The 17943-nt window shown below is 33.5% G+C and overlaps 1 long non-coding RNA gene across 1 annotated transcript in view; it reads left to right on the top strand.

Annotated features, from left to right (window-relative positions):
• The window catches only part of LOC139482658 (uncharacterized), a 27915-nt gene extending 9972 nt beyond the window's left edge, over positions 1–17943 (top strand). The window contains exon 2 of the long non-coding RNA XR_011654905.1: positions 15746–17943. This is a non-coding gene — a long non-coding RNA (uncharacterized lncRNA). The remainder of the gene's footprint in view (positions 1–15745) is intronic.

Here is a 17943-nt window from a genome sequence, read left to right as displayed (position 1 = left end):
ACATAAAGTCACAAATTTGATAGGACAAAAAGTCACAGGACAAAAAGTCACAAATAATTTGGTGACAATTGTTTGAATATACAAGAGAAATATTTTGAAATATTTACTTTTTAATACATATATTCATATTAAAGGATAGGAAATGTGTCATTATACTTGAAAAATCAAGATTTATTTAATTTTAATCAGGCAAAAGATACATTTCTTGGCACCATGAAGCCATTAAAGTGCCAAACCACTTCGACATTTTGTTTTTTTAACAATTATTTGATCATCTTTGATATTTTTTTGATAAATTTTGTTAACAAAGTTGGTTTATATGAGACAATATCTAAAAAAAGTCTAATTTCCATGTCCCGCACTTCACCAGCAATTATTTTTTTATTCAACCATCTTTTTTGAAAATTTTAAGTTTCAGTATAAACTAAGTTATATAATGCACCATGGCCTGCCAATTAAACACTCATTCTTATATCTCTTCTAATAAAATATTGTAATTTAAATGTTCAACCCCCCCTAAAATCATGTTGTCCCCTGTGTTTTTTTGAAAACTAAATCATTCAAATATTATCCAAATTAATTAAACAGGCGTCCGATTCTCACATATATGATATATTATATAATAAACTTGCCCCTAATTTGTCTTTTTATATTATAACTATAGCATGTAATAAAATTTTGCAAATTTTAAGAGAAAAAAAATTTGTCCCCAGGGGTGATTTCCCTCCTGTTACCACTGGGTTTTTTTTACCTGTGGAAACGTTTACAAGACCAAGAGTTATTTTCCCATTATGTATTGTGAAGAGCATCATTTCCTGAATGCATTAGTACAAAGAAATAGTTGGAAAGGCGGCCAGGTTTGAAAATTCAAGCCCATCCAATGTAAGAATTTATAGAAAAATACTTATTGGTGTTCTATCCTGTTACAGCCTTTTCTCAAACTTTCTGAGAATATTTTTAAGTGTGCACCACAGCATTAAGTGTGTTTTTATATCATCTTTTTAAAAGTTATATGTTACAGGAAATACACTTACATTTAATGTGATAAAAAGGACAAAAACTATCGCGTAATTCCTTTCTGTTACGTTCTGTCATGTTACCTGATAAAAAGTAACAGAATAACCATCATCAGTAACAGGAAGGATGTTCAAGACAATTTCACTGAAGAATCGAACAGTTAATCTACTATATGCCAACCATTTCATTCAATATAAGTTATCACCACCATATTAAATAAATTTCAAAATAATATAAAGTATATTGAATAAAAAAATAGGTTTTTTGCTTTTGATAACAGCAGAGAACATTGTGCAATTCTAGTTTAGTAGATAGTAACAGAAAGGAATTTATTTTAGAATTTTTCATTACCTAGGCAGATTTTTCATCTTGCAAATACAGTTTCAAAGGATAAATGACATTGTTTGCTGTTATCTTCCAATTGTGACCAATTTAAAATGATGTATTTTTCTTAAACTTTAAAATAAAGCAGAAAAATCCTTTCTGTTACCAACTCTGTCCTGTTACCGTTGTGCTGTTACTCAAGATTCTTTCATGTTACCGACATATCTGACTATATTTAAGTATATTTCTAAACCTTTTGTATTGCAAATGCTAAAATCAATAATTGGCATTTGATAAACTATTGCAGGATATACTAGTAAACCACAAATATTGTCTTAAACTTATTCCTTATTCCCATTAGAAACTTTTTAAAATTGATTCACTTTGGTAACAGGAAAGAACTGGATTTTTTTTGGTACCATTTTTAAAATAGCCATTGTTTCCTTATTAAACAATTGTTTGAATTACAGACAACAGTTCCTAGATCCCCAATGTGTGTTCTTCGATTTGTGCTATTAAAATACTGGGTCTAAACAAAAAAAAAATGTTTTTTCTTATTTCCAAAAATTAGACTTTTTCAGATATTGTCTCATATACAATAGTTCAAGAAAAATACAAAAATATTTTTGTAAAAATAAGCGAATCGGATTTTTATTCAAAGAAAATAATCAGAAAAAATGAATTGTGACTTTTTATCCTGTGACTTTTTGTCCTGTGACTTTCTGTCCTACTAACTCATACCCAGTTTTCCCATTGTGATATGGAATCTTGTGGTACAATTTCAGAGAGATCCATACAATAACACACAAGTTATGGTCCAGACACTACAAAATTGCTTTCCCCCCTTATTTCTATACCTTTGGTTCCATAAACCCCGAACTCAATCCCAACTTTTTCTTTGTGGTATTGAACCTTCTGGTAAAATTTCATAGAGATGCATTCATTTAACTTAAGATGTTGTAACCTGACTTTCCCATGTATGTAACCATTGTAACCTGATTCTCCATGCATGTAACCATTGTAACCTGATTCTCCATGCATGTAACCATTGTAACCTGACTTTCCCATGTATGTAACCATTGTAACCTGATTCTCCATGCATGTAACCTGACTTTCCCATGTATGTAACCATTGTAACCTGATTCTCCATGCGTGTAATCATTGTAACCTGATTCTCCATGCGTGTAACCATTGTAACCTGATTCTCCATGCATGTAACCATTGTAACCCGACTTTCCCATGTATGTAACAATTGTAACCTGACTTTCCCATGTATGTAACCATTGTAACCTGACTTTCCCATGTATGTAACCATTGTAACCTGACTTTCCCATGCATGTAACCATTGTAACCTGATTCTCCATACGTGTAACCATTGTAACCTGACTTTCCCATGTATGTAACCATTGTAACCCAACTTTCCCATGTATGTAACCATTGTAACCTGATTCTCCATGCATGTAACCATTGTAACCTGACTTTCCCATGTATGTAACCATTGTAACCCGACTTTCCCATGCATGTGACCATTGTAACCTGATTCTCCATGCGTGTAACCATTGTAACCTGATTCTCCTTGCGTGTAACCATTGTAACCTGACTTTCCAATGCATGTAACCATTGTAACCTGATTCTCCATGCGTGTAACCATTGTAACCTGATTCTCCATGTATGTAACCATTGTTACCTGACTTTACCATGCATGTAACCATTGTAACCTGACTTTCCCATGTATGTAACCATTGTAACCTGATTCTCCATGCGTGTAACCATTGTAACCTGATTCTCCATGCATGTAACCATTGTAACCTGATTTTTTCATGTATGTACGTAACCATTGTAACCTGACTTTCCCATGTATGTAACCATTGTAACCTGATTCTCCATGCATGTAACCATTGTAACCTGATTCTCCATGCGTGTAACCATTGTAACCTGATTCTCCATACGTGTAACCATTGTAACCTGACTTTCCCATGTATGTAACCATTGTAACCCAACTTTCCCATGTATGTAACCATTGTAACCTGATTCTCCATGCATGTAACCATTGTAACCTGACTTTCCCATGTATGTAACCATTGTAACCCGACTTTCCCATGCATGTGACCATTGTAACCTGATTCTCCATGCGTGTAACCATTGTAACCTGATTCTCCTTGCGTGTAACCATTGTAACCTGACTTTCCCATGCATGTAACCATTGTAACCTGATTCTCCATGTATGTAACCATTGTAACCTGACTTTCCCATGCATGTAACCATTGTAACCTGACTTTCCCATGTATGTAACCATTGTAACCTAATTCTCCATGCATGTAACCATTGTAACCTGATTCTCCATGCATGTAACCATTGTAACCTGACTTTCCCCATGTATGTAACCATTGTAACCTGATTCTCCATGCATGTAACCATTGTAACCTGACTTTCCCATGTATGTAACCATTGTAACCTGATTCTCCATGCGTGTAACCATTGTAACCTGATTTCCCATGCATGTAACCATTGTAACCTGTCTTTCCCATGTATGTAACCATTGTAATCTGATTCTCCATGCATGTAACCATTGTAACCTGACTTTCCCATGTATGTAACCATTGTAACCTGATTCTCCATGCATGTAACCATTGTAACCTGACTTTCCCATGTATGTAACCATTGTAACCCGACTTTCCCATGTATGTAACCATTGTAACCTGATTCTCCATGCATGTAACCATTGTAACCTGACTTTCCCATGTATGTAACCATTGTAACCTGACTTTCCCATGTATGTAACCATTGTAACCTGATTCTCCATGCATGTAACCATTGTAACCTGACTTTCTCATGTGTGTAACCATTGTAACCCGACTTTCCCATGTATGTAACCATTGTAACTTGATTCTCCATGCATGTAACCATTGTAACCTGACTTTCCCATGCGTGTAACCATTGTGACCTGATTCTCCATGCGTGTAACCATTGTAACCTGATTCTCCATGTATGTAACCATTGTAACCTGATTCTCCATACGTGTAACCATTGTAACCTGATTTTTTCATGTATGTAACCATTGTAACCTGACTTTCCCATGTATGTAACCATTGTAACCTGATTCTCCATGCATGTAACCATTGTAACCTGATTCTCCATGCATGTAACCATTGTAACCTGACTTTCCCATGTATGTAACCATTGTAACCTGATTCTCCATGCATGTAACCATTGTAACCTGACTTTCCCATGTATGTAACCATTGTAACCTGATTCTCCATGCGTGTAACCATTGTAACCTGATTCTCCATGCGTGTAACCATTGTAACCTGATTCTCCATGCATGTAACCATTGTAACCTGACTTTCCCATGTATGTAACCATTGTAACCCGACTTTCCCATGTATGTAACAATTGTAACCTGACTTTCCCATGTATGTAACCATTGTAACCTGACTTTCCCATGTATGTAACCATTGTAACCTGACTTTCCCATGCATGTAACCATTGTAACCTGATTCTCCATGCGTGTAACCATTGTAACCTGATTCTCCATGCATGTAACCATTGTAACCTGATTCTCCATACATGTAACCATTGTAACCTGACTTTCCCATGCATGTAACCATTGTAACCTGATTCTCCATACATGTAACCATTGTAACCTGACTTCACCATGTATGTAACCATTGTAACCTGATTCTCCAGGCATGTAACCATTGTAACCTGATTTTCCCATGTATGTAACCATTGTAACCTGACTTTCCCATGTATGTAACCATTGTAACCCGACTTTCCCATGTATGTAACCATTGTAACCCAACTTTCCCATGCATGTAACCATTGTAACCTGATTCTCCATGCGTGTAACCATTGTAACCCGATTTCCCATGTATGTAACCATTGTAACCTGATTCTCCATGCGTGTAACCATTGTAACCTGATTTTCCATGTATGTAACCATTGTAACCTGACTTTCCCATGCATGTAACCATTGTAACCTGATTCTCCATGCGTGTAACCATTGTAACCTGATTCTCCATGCATGTAACCATTGTAACCTGACTTTCCCATGTATGTAACCATTGTAACCCAACTTTTCCATGTATGTTACCATTGTAACCTGATTTTCCTTGCATGTAACCATTGTAACCTGACTTTCCCATGTATGTAACCATTGTAACCTGATTTTCCTTGCATGTAACCATTGTAACCAAACTTTCCCATGTATGTAACCATTGTAACCTGATTCTCCATGCATGTAACCATTGTAACCTGACTTTCCCATGTATGTAACCATTGTAACCCAACTTTCCAATGTATGTAACCATTGTAACCTGATTCTCCATGCATGTAACCATTGTAACCTGACTTTCCCATGTATGTAACCATTGTAACCCGACTTTCCCATGTAGGTAACCATTGTAACCTGATTCTCCATGCGTGTAACCATTGTAAGCTGATTCTCCATGCGTGTAACCATTGTAACCTGACTTTCCCATGCATGTAACCATTGTAACCTGATTCTCCATGCGTGTAACCATTGTAACCTGATTTCCCATGTATGTAACCATTGTAACCTGATTCTCCATGCGTGTAACCATTGTAACCTGATTCTCCATACATGTAACCATTGTAACCTGACTTTCCCATGTATGTAACCATTATAACCCGATTCTCCATGCGTGTAACCATTGTAAGCTGATTCTCCATGCGTGTAACCATTGTAACCTGACTTTCCCATGCATGTAACCATTGTAACCTGATTCTCCATGCGTGTAACCATTGTAACCTGATTTCCCATGTATGTAACCATTATTACCTGATTACCCATGCGTGTAACCATTGTAACCTGATTCTCCATACATGTAACCATTGTAACCTGACTTTCCCATGTATGTAACCATTGTAACCTGATTCTCCATGCGTGTAACCATTGTAACCTGATTTCCCATGTATGTAACCATTATTACCTGATTACCCATGCGTGTAACCATTGTAACCTGATTCTCCATACATGTAACCATTGTAACCTGACTTTCCCATGTATGTAACCATTGTAACCTGATTCTCCATGCGTGTAACCATTGTAACCTGACTTTCCCATGTATGTAACCATTGTAACCCGACTTTCCCATGTATGTAACCATTGTAACCCGACTTTCCCATGTATGTAACCATTGTAACCCAACTTTCCCATGCATGTAACCATTGTAACCTGATTCTCCATGCGTGTAACCATTGTAACCTATCTTTCCAATGTATGTAACCATTGTTACATGACTTCCTATTGCATGTAACCATTGTAACCGATTTCTCCATGCATGTTACATTGTTACCTTATTCTTCATGTATGTAACCATTGTAATCTGATTTCCCATGCATGTAACCATTGTAACCCGACTTTCCCAGGCTTGTTACAATTTTTTACTGGATTCCCCATGGACAGCCATGCATGTACAGTTTGCAAAAGATAAAGTCACTATTGCATATCATTTACTTAAGGTCCATGTGTGTAACCAATGTAACCAATGTAACCATTGCTTCAATGGGGGTAACAAAACAAGATACCTATATTCGGGTGCACATTTTGTGCCATATCTACATGGCTGGCATTAGCATTACACTTTCTTTAGTATGCTTTCATGTCGATCTGTCCCTAGGTCGATCCGTCCCAATATGTTCCGGCCCCTGTTGATCCAGCCCCATATTTAAAGTCGATCCTGCCCAAATAGAAAATATTTATACAGAAAAAATAAGGTCAAATCATTTGTTCTTCGTACATACATGTACATGATGTATGTATGAGGGTCGTATTTTTTTACGGCAAATAACGGTAAAAAATCTTGCAATATGAAGTTAACGGTAATTTTTGGTGTATGACGATAAAATTTACACTTTCTTTTAGACGATAAAAACATCGACAGATTTTGACCAATATCGTTAATTTTTTTTTTAAATGACGATAATGATAATTATTTGAGACCTCTGAAGTATCATGATAAGGAATTAATTTTTGATGAATCACAGTAAAATTTTAACCAATTTGACGCCAACGGTAGCCAAAAATGAGTGTTTGACGCCAGACGTTAAAGGGCATTACTTCCCTCATACATGTATGAATTCGTACTTTGCATGCATTTTCAACGAAAATTGTGACGTCACAATTCGCTGTTTCAAAATCTAATGCATTCAGGGTAATATTTTCAAAGCGTTCATCAAAATGTTGTGATTGGTTAAAAACATTCTAAACAATTAAAATTCATCTAATGACATAGATCAATATTCTCATTTTGGTACGAACAATGAGATAACCCATAGTCCTTTAGATTCTGAAAAGGTGAATTCATTCTTAATCAAGTATAAAAACCCATGTCAGAGACGAATATAGGAATTGTAATTCATAAATTTCTATGAATTTTATAATAAAATAAAAGGTGTATGTGAATTGGCGAGAGTAAAAATCTTGATTTTTAAGCTCCCATCTGCCCAACCGTTATAAATTGAATTTTGGATACTAGTATTCAACTAAAAGAAAATGTGGATGCATCATGGTATCATTTCTGTTATATATTTGGACCCTCAAAGTCTAAGGTTAAATAAAACATTCACCAGTTTAAATTTAGAAAGATATACATGTACATGTAGCATGGTTAGAGATTGTCAAAATGAATTGAAAAAATAACCAGTTAAACGAGGAAAAAATGTCTAATATCATTTTCAATGTATTATTTTTTTATGCCCCCATCATAATAAAGGGGTCATTATATGTTTTACCCATGTCCGTCTGTATGTTTCTACCTCTGTGTGTCCCAAAATTGGTTTCTATACTTCCATTTGACTTTAGTTTACAACAACCAAATGTTATAAATTTTATATACACTGCTTCATGTGCTTATTACCTCAAAACTCAGATCAAGTACACATTTTGGTAGAGTACCTTTACTGTTATAGAGTTATGCCCCTTTACAAATGGGTTAATTGCTGATTTTTTTGTTGCCGTTCCCTACTTACAAAATGACTTAGGTTTATCTCAACTTAATGTTAAGAAACTTTTACCAATGCTTATTGCTACAAAACCCAGATCAAGTTTGAATTTTGGTGGCGTCCCGATTTTGTTTTTTGTCCATGGATTTATGAGTTTTGAACAGCGGTATACTACTGTTGCCTTTATTTACCATTCTAGAGTTATGTCCCTTTACATATGGAAAAATTGTTGAATTTTTCGTTTTGATTCTTTAACTTTAACTTTACCTCAACCTAATGTTATAAAACTTATACACTATCATGACTATGTTTATACATATAAAACTCAGTTTTTACCATTCTAGAGTTGTGTCCATTTATAATGTTATTTGCAAGCAGGAGCATCATCTGTATCTGTATTTGTTTGTGTCAAATGGACACATTCCTCATTTTAAGGATGTATTCTTCTGACGTTTCAGTCTTCTTGAAATCTCGTTCTGGAATTATTTCCAAAACATGTGATACAATTGGAAAATATCAATGAATTTTTATACGACTGCAAAAATTTTAATTTTTCGTCGTATATTGCTATCACGTTGGCGTCGTCGTCCTGCGTCGTCGTCCGAATACTTTTAGTTTTCACACTCTAACTTTAGTAAAAGTGAATAGAAATCTATGAAATTTTAACACAAGGTTTATAACCATGAAAGGAAGGTTGGGCTTGATTTTGGGAGTTTTGGTCCCAAAATTTTAGGAATTAGAGGCCAAAAAGGGCCCAAATAAGCATTTTCTTGGTTTTCGCACTATAACTTTAGTTTAAGTAAATAGAAATCTATGAAATTTTGAATTAAGGTTTATGACCACAAAAGGAAGGTTGGGATTGATTTTGGGAGTTTTAGTTCAAACAGTTTAGGAATAAGGGGCCAAAAAAGGGCCCAAATAAGCATTATTCTTGGTTTTCGCACAATAACTTTAGTATAAGTAAATAGAAATCAATGAAATTTAAACACAAGGTTTATGACCACAAAAGGAAGGTTGGGATTGATTTTGGGAGTTACGGTCTGAACAGTTTAGGAATTAGGGGCCAAAAAGGGGCCCAAGTAAGCATTATTCTTGGTTTTCGCACCATAACTTTAGTATAAGTAAATAGAAATCTTTGAAATTTAAACACAAGGTTTATGACCATAAAAGGAAGGTTGGGTTTGATTTAGGGAGTTTTGGTCCCAACAGGTTTTTAGGAATAAGGGGCCCAAAGGGTCCAAAATTGAACTTTGTTTGATTTCATCAAAAATTGAATAATTGGGGTTCTTTGATATGCCGGATCTAACTGTGTATGTAGATTCTTAATTTTTGGTCCCGTTTTCCAATTGGTCTACATTAAGGTCCAAAGGGTCCAAAATTAAACTTAGTTTGATTTTAACAAAAATTGAATCCTTGGGGTTCTTTGATATGCTGAATCTAAAAATGTACTTAGATTTTTGATTATTGGCCCAGTTTTCAAGTTGGTCTAAATCGGGGTCCAAAACTAAACTTTGTTTGATTTCATAAAAAATTGAATAATTGGGGTTCTTTGATATGCCAAATCAAACTGTGTATGTAGATTCTTAATTTTTAGTCCCGTTTTCAAATTGGTCTACATTAAGGTCCAAAGGGTTCAAAATTAAACTAAGTTTGATTTTAATAAAAATTGAATTCTTGGGCTTTTTTGATATGCTGAATCTAAACATGTACATTTGTACTTAGATTTTTGTTTATGGGCCCAGTTTTCAAGTTGGTTCAAATCAGGATCCAAAATTATTATATTAAGTATTGTGCAATAGCAAGAAATTTTCAATTGCACAGTATTCAGCAATAGCAAGAAATCTTCAATTGCACAGTATTGTGCAATAGCAAAAAATGTTCAATCAACTTAAATCATTGTTTTATACAATGCACAATGTATATTCACTTTTACTACCAACTGATAAATTAAAACACTCTTTACCATTCAGTGATACCAAGCACTTTTTGTTACATTTTAATATTTTATGATGTATTTAAATGAGTAATTATTGTTGCAAACACTATTAGAAATTTGAGTTGAGATCAGTTTTGAAAAAAGGGAAAGGTGGATGTGAAAAAGAAATTGGTGGGGAGGGGGTTTAATTTTTTCTCATTTCAGATTTCATAAATAAAAAGAAAATTTCTTCAAACATTTTTTTGAGAGGATTAATATTCAACAGCATAGTGATTGCACAAAGACAAAAAAAATATTTTAAGCTCATTAGACCACATTCATTCTGTGTCCAAAACCTATGCTGTGTCAACTATTTAATCACAATCCAAATTTAGAGCTGAATCCAGCTTGAATGTTGTGTCCATACTAATGCCCCAACCGTTCAGAGTTCAACCTATGCGGTCGTATAAAGCTGCGCCCTGCGGAGCATCTGGTTAAAATATTATAATCAAACTTAATTCTGTGAAAAAATTGTGTATTTACCAATGAATAGTTTTTGAGTAATCCCATTTTCAAATTTTACAACCAATCAAGTCAAGTCTTTTTAGCCAAAATTTTGAGAAAATGGGTGAGGAGAGCAAAAATGATTTTACAAGAATCATTTACATCCCATATAATTTTTGTCTTTTCAAATTTCTTAGATATGTATTTTTTCAATCATTTATTACAAAAAAGTTGAAATAATATGCATTTTGTTCTTAAAACTGAGAAAAAAAATCACAAATTTACAAAATTGACAGCATGGTAAATTTGACACAAAAAAAACCCATCAAAATATGATAAAACTTTCTTATATTAACACCTATGATCTACCTTTAGTTTTTTTATACGACCGCAAAAATCGAAAATTTTTTAGTTGTAAATGTATATTGGTATCACGTCGTCGTCGTCGTCCAAATACATTTCGGTTTTCGCACTATAACTTTAGTTTTAAGTAAACAGAAATCTATGAAATTTAAACACAAGGTTTATGACCACAAAAGGAAGGTTGGGATTGATTTTGGAAGTTTTGGTCCCAACAGTTTAGGAATTAGGGGCCAAAAAGGGCCCAAATAAGCATTTTCTTGGTTTTCGTACTTTAACTTTAGTTTAAGTAAATAGAAATCTATGAGATTTTGACACAAGGTTATGACCACAAAAGGAAGGTTGGTTTTGATTTTGGAAGTTTTGGTCCCAACAGTTTAGGAATTAGGGGCCAAAAAGGGCCCAAATAAGCATTTTCTTGGTTTTCGTACTTTAACTTTAGTTTAAGTAAATAGAAATCTATGAGATTTTGACACAAGGTTATGACCACAAAAGGAAGGTTGGTTTTGATTTTGGAAGTTTTGGTTCCAACTGTTTGGGAATAAGGGGCCACAAAAGGGCTTAAATAAGCATTATTCTTGGTTTTCACACAATAACTTTAGTATAAGTCAATAGAAATCAATGAAATTTAAACACAAGGTTTATGACCACAAAAGGTAGGATGGAATTGATTTTGGGAGTTAAGATCTCAACAGTTTAGGAATTAGGGGCCAAAAAGGGGCCCAAATAAGCATTTTTCTTGGTTTTCACACCATAACTTTAGTATAAGTAAATATAAATCTATGAAATTTAAACACAAGGTTTATGACCATAAAAGGAAGGTTGTGATCGATTTTGGGAGTTTTGGTTCCAACAGTTTAGGAATTAAGGGCCAAAAAAGGGCCCAAATAAGCATTATTCTTGGTTTTCGCACAATAACTTTAGTATAAGTAAATAGAAATCAATGAAATTTTAACACAAGGTTTATGACCACAAAAGGAAGGTTGGGATTGATTTTTGGAGTTGAGGTCACAACAGTTTATGAATTAGGGGCCAAAAAGGGGCCCAAATAAGCATTATTTTTGGTTTTTGCACCATAACTTTAGTATAAGTAAATAGAAATCTATGAAATTTAAACACAAGGTTTATGACCATAAAAGGAAGGTTGGGTTTGATTTTGGGAGTTTTGGTCCCAACAGTTTAGGAATAAGGGGTCCAAAGGGTCCAAAATTGAACTTTGTGTGATTTCATCAAAAATTGAATAATTGGGGTTCTTTGATATGCCGAATCTAACTATGTATGTAGATTCATAATTTTTGGTCCCGTTTTCAAATTGGTCTACATTAAGGTCCAAAGGGTCCAAAATTAAACTTAGTTTGATTTTAACAAAAATTGAATCCTTGGAGTTCTTTGATATGCTGAATTTAAAAATGTACTTAGATTTTTAATTATTGGCCTAGTTTTCAAGTTGGTCCAACTGGGGGTCCAAAATTAAACTTTATTTGATTTCATCAAAAATTGAATAAATGGGTTCTTTGATATGCCAAATCTAACTGTGTATGTAGATTCTTAATTTTTAGTCCAGTTTTCAAATTGGTCTACATTAAGGTCTGAAGGGTCCAAAATTAAACTAAGTTTGATTTTAACAAAAATTAAATTCTTGGGCTTATTTGATATGCTTTATCTAAATATGTACTTTGATTTTTGATTATGGGCCCAGTTTTCAAGTTGGTCCAAATCAGGATTCCATATCAAGTATTGTGCAATAGCAAGAAATTTTCAATTGCACAGTATTGCACAATAGCAAGAAATATCTAATTGCACAATATTAGCAATTAATTTTCAATTGGAGTTATCTTTCTTTGTATAGAATAGTAGTTGATAATATATGTTGGAAATTTGCCAGACATGACTATGATGTCATTTTCTATTTTTATTTGCCAATAACTTTATGTAAATAACTTCATTGGAAATTTGCCAATATAAAATGTTGCTTGTGAAGCTTTTTTTCCTTATTTTATCTAAAATGTTTTTAGATAATGTATGTTGGACATTTGCCAGACATGACTATGATGTCATTTTCTATTTTTATTTGCCAATAACTTTATGTAAATAACTTCATTGGAAATTTGCCAATATAAAATGTTGCTGATGGAAGTTTTTTTTTTATTGTTTTATACAATAAACAATGTATATTCACTTTTACTACCAACCAATCTTTACCATTCAGTGATAACAAGCACTTTATTTTACATTTTAATATTTTATGATGTATTTAAAAGAGTAGTTATTGTTGCAAACTCCATTAGATATCAGTTTTGGAAAAAGGGAAACAGGGATGTGAAAAAAAAGGGGGGGGGGTTTAAATTTTTCTCATTTCAGATTTCATAAATAAAAAGAAAATTTCTTCAAACATTTTTTTGAGAGGATTAATATTCAACAGCATAGTGAATTGCTCAAAGGCAAAAAAAAAACTTTTAAGTTCATTAGACAACATTCATTCTGTGTCAGAAACCTATGCTGTGTCAACTATTTAATTTTAGATTTTAAAAGTTTGAAGAAGAAATCTTTAATTGATTTGTAAAATCTTGACATTTGTTTTGTGTAAAAAAAACCCATGTAATGTCAAAAATTTGATCACAATCCAAATTCAGAGCTGTATCACGCTTGAATGTTTTGTCCATACTTGCCCCAACTGTTCAGGGTTCGACCTCTGCGGTTGTATAAAGCTGCGCCCTGCGGAGCACCTGGTAATATTTTATGATGTATTTAAATGAGTAGTTATTGTTGCAAACTCCATTAGAAATTTGAATTGAGATCAGTTTTGGAAAAAGGGAAAGGGGGACGTGAAAAAAAAATGGGGGGGGGGGGGGGGTGTTAAATTTTTCTCATTTCAGATTTCATAAATAAAAAGAAAAATTCTTGAAACATTTTTTTGAGAGGATTAATATTCAACAGCATAGTGAATTGCTCAAAAGGCAAACAAAAAAATTTAAGTTCATTAGACCACATTCAATCTGTGTCAGAAACCTATGCTGTGTCAACTATTTAATCACAATCCAAATTTAGAGCTGTATCCAGCTTGAATGTTGTGTCCATACTTGCCCCAACCGTTCAGGGTTCAACCTCTGCGGTCGTATAAAGCTGCGCCCTGCGGAGCATCTGGTTTCTTATGTTTTGGAATTTTTCACTGCCAAAAAAAATAAATTAGGAACTGTAAGAAAAAGTTTAACAAGTCTCTTTAGATACATGTATACGGGCCCAAATAATCTAGTACATTCAGTTTTTTGGATGCTTCTTACAGATCATACGTATACTGATATGCATCTCAATCCTTTGATTTAGCACATGGAAAATGAACAATATTAAGGGCAAGGGTTTTAGAACAGGTGCATCATAGTGAGGCCTACAAAAACACAATGTACCGGTACAAACATTTTAATATGGAAGATGAACAATATTAAGGTCAAGGTTTTAGAACAGGTGCATCATAGTGAGGCCTACAAAAACACAATGTACCGGTACAAACATTTTAATATGGAAGATGAACAATATCAAGAGCAAGGGTTTTAGAACAGGTGTATCATAGTGAGGCCTACAAAAACACAATGTTCCGGTACAAACATTTTAATATGGAAGATGAACAATATTAAGGTCAAGGTTTTAGAACAGGTGCATCATAGTGAGGCCTACAAAAACACAATGTACCGGTACAAACATTTTAATATGGAAGATGAACAATATTAAGGTCAAGGTTTTAGAACAGGTGCATCATAGTGAGGCCTACAAAAACACAATGTACCGGTACAAACATTTTAATATGGAAGATGAACAATATCAAGAGCAAGGGTTTTAGAACAGGTGCATCATAGTGAGGCCTACAAAAACACAATGTTCCGGTACAAACATTTTAATATGGAAGATGAACAATATTAAGGTCAAGGTTTAAGAACAGGTGCATCATAGTGAGGCCTACAAAAACACAATGTACCGGTACAAACATTTTAATATGGAAGATAAACAATATTAAGGTCAAGGTTTTAGAACAGGTGCATCATAGTGAGGCCTACAAAAACACAATTTACCGGTACAAACATTTTAATATGGAAGATGAACAATATCAAGAGCAAGGGTTTTAGAACAGGTGCATCATAGTGAGGCCTACAAAAACACAATGTTCTGGTACAAACATTTTAATATGGAAGATGAACAATATTAAGGTCAAGGTTTTAGAACAGGTGCATCATAGTGAGGCCTACAAAAACACAATGTACCGGTACAAACATTTTAATATGGAAGATGAACAATATCAAGAGCAAGGGTTTTAGAACAGGTGCATCATAGTGAGGCCTACAAAAACACAATGTTCCGGTACAAACATTTTAATATGGAAGATGAACAATATTAAGGTCAAGGTTTTAGAACAGGTGCATCATAGTGAGGCCTACAAAAACACAATGTAACGGTACAAACATTTTAATATGGAAGATGAACAATATCAAGGTCAAGGTTTTAGAACCAGGTACATCATAGTAAGGCCTACACAATACTTTAATACTAAATGTATATATATATATTAAGTACATTTTAATATAGAAGATGAACAATATCAAGTTAGTACAGATGTACATGCAGTGGTGTTGACATTTTAAATTAATCATTACAAATTTTACCTTGTAGGTTACATCACAAAAGATGAGAATAACGGCAGTGACCTAAGGTTGGAACTGCAGCAAAGCTGAGAGTAGATAAACGTGGACCATCTATAGATAGCTTGATACACAATCATAAGCTAAAAGAATGTCCCAAGCTAAAAAAAGTATTTCATTCGAGAATGGTGATGAACCATGTGTTCCAATTACCCGTCCTGACTGTATAGAAATAATGGATCCTATGAAATCCAACTATTCTACCATCCATGACTTGGAGGGAGAGCAGTTCTTATCCAACTACTCTACTGTCACAAGTACTAATAGTGCTCCATATGTACGAGATACCGCTCTTCTTCTTCACAGGGAGCATAAATTATTTACACAAAGTCGGGAAGACAAAACGAGAAGAAGATCAAGAAATGCCACATTCTGTTTCATCTTTGCAATTATACTCATTTTGGTATTAGTTGTGATTGCGGCAGTTTCTCTTCATCATAAATTAACAAATAAGAGCAATACTGATGAGTTTAGCCACCAGAACAATACCATCTTTAAAGCAATTGGTATAAAGGATATGAATCTCAATCTCAGTGATATAAAGGATATGAGTCTTATAAAGGCAGATAAAGACATGAACCTCAGTGACACAAAAGAGATGGCGCTGACAACTAACACCACTTCAAATTTGTTTCTTTAGCTTATAAATACCCCTGATAACAAAATTGTATTTTTGTTAGGAGATCTATACTATTAAGAATTTGCTTTTCGATGAATAGTTTATGCATTTTCATTGAATAAAAGAAATTTGAAAATTGATTAAGCAAGATAATCGCAAGAGAGTAAAATTGGGGTTGAAAATGGTAACAAATTTTTGTTCGAGTTGAATGCGGGCATATGGTGTCAAAGTTAAAAACCATAAGGGTTTTTTTTTAAGCTTGTTTTGTTTGTTTTGGTTAAAGTTTGGGTCAATGGAAATGTTGAGAATTGTGATGTTTTATTTATAAATTTTACTTTAACCTGATAATTCAGATTAGTTACAAGTATTATTTTTGCAATAACAAACTTATATTTTCTCTCTTTTTATTAATCGCTAAGCCTTAGTTCCACTGATTTTTTGTCTTTAGCTGGGGCTAGTTATTGTTTTTTTAAGTGCTTTATAATGTTTGATAGTGCTAGTTATTGTTTGATTCTGTCTTTGTTTTTTTTGTCACTTATACATGTAGGTACAATGTATAGATGTTTGTTTTGGTGTTTTTATTCACCTTGTTGATGTATGTAGTATATTTTAATGCATTGTCTGTTTGTTGTTCACCCACCTTGTCTGAAAATCCAGTATACCATTAATATTTATTATTTATGAAGTCAGAGAACCCTTATTTTGAATGTAATGTATTATTAAGTTTTCTTTATATAACATTCATGTGACCTGACCAAAAAAGGCATTGTTTGAAACGGGTACAACCATTACACATTTATGCTTTGGACGATAGCTTTTATGCTGTCAGTGGTACCCACGGTACAGTCAAAACAGTGTACATGTGTCTAGTGCTGTTTCATGCATGTTTTGAAGGCCAAAATTTCTCATATATATATTTAACATAAAACTGTCTTTTGTAACTACATGTATATGTGTATGGTATACACCATTGTCACATGTTTGTAATGTACATGTGTTCTCACAATATGGTCAGTTATGAGATATTATCTTTATTTTTTGTATTGGTAATTGTCAAAATAATTGTATGAAGTTTTTAAGATAATTGTATGTATAGGACCCCTCAAAAGAATGAGCAACTGTCTGAATATGATTGGGAAGATTTTCAAATTTAATATTTTTAATAATTTAACAAACTGATGCATGTGATGAAAGGGGTGATATTTTATTTGTATTTATTTATTTATTTAAATTCAAGTACATGTATGTGACAAGATGTTAGACAAGTTTGTTTTTTTTATGAATTGATAAGTGATAGTAGACATTTGTCTGGTATAATGTTAGTAGGAAAATGGTTGTGATATTAAATACATTATACTACAAGGCCAAAAAAAATAATATGTGGTTCTGGTTTTCCTACTTACACTTATTTTGAGCCCTAGCTATTTTACTTTATTAAAACTGTTTTGGGCTATTTTTAAGAAAACATCTGTTAGTCATAATGTGTCTTAGTATATTCTATAGGAAAAAAAATCAAAATAAAAAAAAACCCAACCCTGTTATTATAAAAA

This window comes from Mytilus edulis, chromosome 7 (assembly GCF_963676685.1).
Source record: "Mytilus edulis chromosome 7, xbMytEdul2.2, whole genome shotgun sequence".
NCBI classification, from domain to species: domain Eukaryota; kingdom Metazoa; phylum Mollusca; class Bivalvia; order Mytilida; family Mytilidae; genus Mytilus; species Mytilus edulis.
The sequence above is the reverse complement of the archived record's forward strand: the minus strand, read 5'-3'. Positions and strand labels throughout refer to the sequence as shown.